This window comes from Myodes glareolus, chromosome 1 (assembly GCF_982192425.1).
Source record: "Myodes glareolus chromosome 1, mMyoGla1.1, whole genome shotgun sequence".
NCBI classification, from domain to species: domain Eukaryota; kingdom Metazoa; phylum Chordata; class Mammalia; order Rodentia; family Cricetidae; genus Myodes; species Myodes glareolus.
In genome coordinates this window covers 95,725,249-95,730,687 of record NC_142026.1, presented here as the reverse complement: position 1 = coordinate 95,730,687, position 5,439 = coordinate 95,725,249, and the positions used below count along the sequence as shown (strand labels likewise).

Below are 5,439 nucleotides of genomic sequence, written 5' to 3'. Positions count from 1 at the left end.
TGCGCAGAGGCAAAGCCTCAGCTGGAGGACAGCCGATCGGGCACTTGGGTCCCCGCCCCTACTCGGCAGGGCAATGCCCGATCTCACAGTGCAGGCTGGGGCTCCAAGAATAGGACCGAGGCAGGCCTCCGCCTGCAGCGCCGAGCCGGGAGAGCAACCTCCCTGTTCCCGAGCCCTGAGGTTCGCGCAGGCTCCCGGTTGATCCGGCTGGGGCTGCAGGAGAAAGAGACGCAGGGCAACACGGGGCACGGTGCAGGTTGGGCGGCTGGGTGGACCCCACGGGATTGAGCGGGAATTGCCACCTCAGCAGCTTCCCAGGGAAACCATAGTAACATAGGTGGGCTGAGGGCCGGATTACGTAGGAGGCTGTATGTAGCGCTGTGTGAAGCCTGAAGCGGCGCCGACAGAGCAAAGGCTGTGCATGCCCGTGACTAAGGCCGGGCCAGACACAAATGCCTTTAAACTGACAGAGGCCACGAGCCTGCAGTTTTTTGGCAGGCAGTTGCTGCACTTGGGCTCCCTCAGAGAGCCGCCATAGCTGGAGAGCCGTGTCAGCAGGTTGCCCATATCCTAGATAACAAAGGCGGACCAATAGTCTGGGGCAACGGGCGGGGCAAACAATGCTAAGGCTGCTAGCTCAAGGATTTTCCATCTCAATAGAGAGCTAAAGAAATAGCACAGAGGTTAAGAATGTAAGGGAAGGTACTTCCCCCATTTGAGGTGCTGATCTGCAAAGAATCATAACTTTCCTCTGCTCCTGGAGTTGGATGAGGAAGTTTGAGTGCACGTGATTATTCCTTGATCCCTGCTGGGGTCAGGTGACAGTCCCTACTGGGGACAGGTGAAGGTTGAATGCACGTGATCAGTCCTTGACCCCTACTGGGGTCAGGTGAGAGTCCCTCCTTGGGTCACGTGACAGTCCCTTCGCAGCCCCCTCCCCATTTGGTGCCATGGTATAAAAGCTAGCCCCAGCAGAACAATAACCAAGCTGCTGTTTCACCTCAACCTCATGCTCTGTGGATTTCATTCAACCTGGACACCCTCCACCGAGACTCGTGGTTCCAGACCGTGCTGGTGCAGTAATTGGTAATTGGAGATCGGAAAGGTGAGGATTGTGGACCGGGTCATCCTGTTGTCCGGCCAGGATGCATTGGGGATTAAGATATAACTAAGAAATAAGAGATACTTAAGAGAATTAAGAGATAATTAAGAAATAGGGAATACCCCAGGTAAATCAGAGCTAAAGTTTCAGTTAAAGAGGTTGTTGAAAGAGCAGGGAACAGCTGTAAAAACTAAGACTTTAGAAGATTTTCTTAAAACTATAGAAACGTGGAGTCCCTGGTTCATCACCAGTGGAGCCCTCAATATTTCTGAGTGGGAACAGGTTCGCAGGGATCTTCAAAAAACTTTGAGAAAGGAGGGGCCTGAAGTCCTGCCAATTGCCACGTTCTCCTTTTGGAGACTGATCAGGGATGCTTTGCTTACAGAGAAAGTCCGGGTTAAGCAGGCCTTGGAAGCAACAAAAGAGGTTAAGAATGCTGCCTGCTCTTCCTGGGGTTGCAAGTTCGATCCCCAGCAACCACATGGCAGCTCACAGCTGTCTGGTTTTAAATCTAATATTTTCCCTTTTAAAGAAAGGTTGTTTATACATTTTTAGAGGGCTCCAGGCAAGGAGCAGGAGAACGGTTTTCTCAAAATTATATTTTTAGAGCAATAAGCTCAACTATGCCAGATTTAAAACAGCTTATTTAAAACTTAAATCTAGACAGTTTTAAGTTAAAGATTATTATAGATTCAAGGGTTCCTTAATTATACAGGATTTTAAGTTTACATTTTCTCGTAAGGGTAATAATTATTTTATTCAAAGTCTAAATTTTCATCATAAATTTGATGGACATTTACATTAAATTCATGGATTATTTTCAATAATATTGTCGATTTGACTTATTTGGTACTGTCTTCATAAAAAATAAGATCTCTCCATTATCTAATGGCTTAAATTTCTTATAAGGTTAAAAGTCTTGTTATACAGGTTTTTTAATTTATATAATTAGAGTTATTCAAAAATATTTTATAACATTTATGGCTATCTCATTTATCAGGCATGTTAAAGAAATACATTTGAGTTGTTTTCAGATTCTATATTGATAAAGTAATCCTACCATATACATGGCTAAACACATGTCCTTGTGACATGGTTAAACATCTTTTATATATAGGCGCAAAAGAGGTATAGCTAAATTTTGAGATGGTATGTTGCCTAATTTTCTAAAAATCCAGACTGTGCCAATTTACATTTCCACCAATGGTGGAGAAGTTTCTCTTAAGTATAAATTATGAGCAATATTTGATCTTGGTCATGTCATTTAAAATAAGATAAAATCTCAAAAGTTATTTTGATTTACATTTTACCAAGGGTTAAAGATGTCATATTTGAGGATTTTTAAAAAGTCTTTCAGTCATTTTTAAGTTTGTCTTTGAGAGTTTTCAGTTTAGGTTTATTACATATATTTTTATTTAATTAATTATTCTCTAGAGGACTATTTTCTGGAGTCTTTATGTTTTTTATATGGATTGATGATTGATAAAGATTTTCCATCTATAGCCAGGTATGTCTTGTTGACTGTTCTGTGCTATACGAAAGCTTCTCAGTTCTACAGATCCTATTAATTATTTCTCTAATTTTGGCGGGAGGCAATGTGCCCCCATAAAGATAACAATTTTAATAATTCTATCCAGTTGTGTGAATGTTCACGTACTGGATCAGATAATTATTTTCTGCCCCTGAAAAAGTTCCAGGTGGAGCTGACTCCAGGGAATGTTTTGGGGCTGGCCATTCAGTCCAATTCAAAGACCTGCTACAATGGTGCAGGCCAATAAAATTTGCTCTTTGGAGCAGAGATCTGCAGGTCTCTAAGTTCAAGACCAGCTAATGTCAATACTGGCTGAACTAAGTTTTTTTCTGAGTATTTGTTACTCCCAATATGTAACATGGTCCAGTTCATGTATTAATTGGGGGAAGGGAGCGGTTTGTGTGTTTCCACAGGACGCAGATCACTCCATCTGGGTCCCCAAGTGACTGGTGCGGACTGTGGATTCCTCTATTCAGAGACCTGAGGACGAGACAAGATCAAGAGATCCTGCGGACGTGGCGGTGGAGATGGCAGATTCCTGAGAGATGATCCAGCGCCTGCTTTTGCCCTTTTCCCAGCTTCCTATCCTTGCTCTGCCTCGATCTGCCTGTTTTTGCCAAGGCTTCTTGACCCCCTGAGGGGAGGCAGCTGCTTCCCCTACCCTGATTGCAGTGTTGGGTGTGCGCTGCGGGAACCCTGCCAGTCAGACAGAAATACCATAGCCATTCAAATTAATCTAAATTCACGATTGGATGCTGTAGTTAATCTTTACAAACTGGGTGTGGATTTTGACCTCTGCTGGTCACAGGAAAAGATTTTGCTGCTTTTTCTCGGACCCCGGAATACAAAATTTGCTAATTGGCTGTCATTTAGTCTGACTAGTTCTTCCAGGGGCTCCATTCACCGGTGCTGTAGCCCTGACTTCTTCTTCCCCTGTTCCGGATGGGAGGGGGCTGTTGTCCTTCTGCCCCATAGTATATATGCCCGACTTGTGCTTAATAAAATTGCCATTTACTCCTTTGGTGAATGAGCCTGGTCTCTCTGTGTGTCTGTACAACCCTTAGGATATTTATCCATTCTTGTGGACTTGGTTCGGGAGGCGCGTACCTGAATCGGGTGTGGGAATTCACAGAAAAGTGCAGGCAACATGGAGTCTTTGATGGAGTTTAAGAATTTATAATTATAGTTATAGTTTACCTTAGTAATTATAAAAGATAAAGTATATATAAATATTGAAACTATAATTTTTGCTTGATACCTGTTTTATGTAATTTTATTATTAAAGATAAAGCTTTCTTTTTTATTTAGACAAAAATAAGGGAGGTGATGTGGGATTCCCCTCTGTATTGCTGTGAATGCCTTTGGTGAATAAAGAACTACTTTGTGCCTATAGCAGAGCAGAGAAAACTTAGATTGGTGGAGAAAACTAAACTGAATGATGGGAGAAAGGAGGCAGAGGCAAAAAGAAGCTATGTAGCCCCACTGGAGACAGACACCAGAACTTTAGTCAGTAAGCTACAGCCACGTGGTAATACACAGATTAATAGAAATGGGGTAAATGAATATGTAAGAGTTAGCCAATAAGAAGTTAGAGGTAATAGGCCAAGCAATGATTTAATTACAACAGTTTCTATGTGATTATTTCTGAGCTAAGCAGCCGGGAACTAACTAGCAAGCAGAGACAGAGGGAAAAGGCTTGAGTTACTACACAAGCCCCAGTGCAAGAAATTCCTTCTCAACTGGCATACTGGCAGGTACCAAACTAAAGTGGGAAACTAAGTCTCCAACGAAATTCATTTTGACTCAGATAGCAAGATGATAATGCAAATAAAACACTCATGACTCCCTCCCAGGACTGCAGGTTACTCTGGTTGTCACAATGTTGTATTTCCAGACTCTGGGGAAGGATATAGAAGTGCACAGAAATTTTAGCTTAACTAGTTATGCTAAAAAAAAATATAGTCAGTGCATGAAAAATTCTTGAAATTTTGTATTGATTCTAAACTAATCCTCCCAGTACCTTCCAAGAAGCTTCACAGTCACATCCTTTCGAAGACATAAGACACCTCCTTCACTTGCTTTTGTGATTCTGTGAAATGCATTCTTGTTAACTGTCTGTGTGGATATATAAACTGAAAACCATATGGCATGAGTAGAAAAAAAGCAGCAGAGAAAGAACAGCAGAGAACAATAAAGAGGAAAAGTGAGGAACAGTGAGAAACATCAAGGAGAAACATAGAAAGAGAAACATCAAGAGAACATTGGAGAGAGCGTAGGAAGAATGAATGAGATGTGATTTTAAAAAAGGTTTAGTGAACTAATTTGTTTTATTTACCCTCAGATACGTTGAGTCAAGTTTTGCTTGAACCCTGTAGGAGTGATGAGGCTGGTTCTCAGTAACCCCCATTAATATCCAAGAGGAGACCCAGTGAGAGCCTAGTATAGTTAATGTAGCAATAACTCAAACTAGACCAATGACTCAAAGTAATAAACACTTGCAAGTTAAGATATATGGGCAAAATGGTACACTGTGTGACTCATTGTCCCACTACAGCGCCCACAATGAGATTTTGGGGTTTTATAAATTTTTTTAAGGGGAGGGGAGGGAAGTGGGAGGAGGGGAAGAGGTAGAAATTTTTAATAAAAAAATTTTAAAAATTCAGAAAAATATATATTTCAAATAAAAAAATTTGAAGTAATAACTGTAATGAAAATAATTTATAGAATTTATATTTAAAAATTAAATATGTTTGAAGATACTAAAATTAAGAATGTGAGTAATCAAATTAACTACAACATTACATGA

General features: G+C 41.3%; 1 long non-coding RNA gene across 1 annotated transcript; it reads left to right on the top strand.

Annotated features, from left to right (window-relative positions):
• Positions 1–234: 234 nt before the first annotated feature.
• LOC146895873 (uncharacterized) lies at positions 235–3,663 on the top strand. The gene is made up of 2 exons (XR_015002127.2): positions 235–1,105; positions 3,023–3,663. It is a non-coding gene; the product is annotated as an uncharacterized LOC146895873 (long non-coding RNA).
• Positions 3,664–5,439: the final 1,776 nt, after the last annotated feature.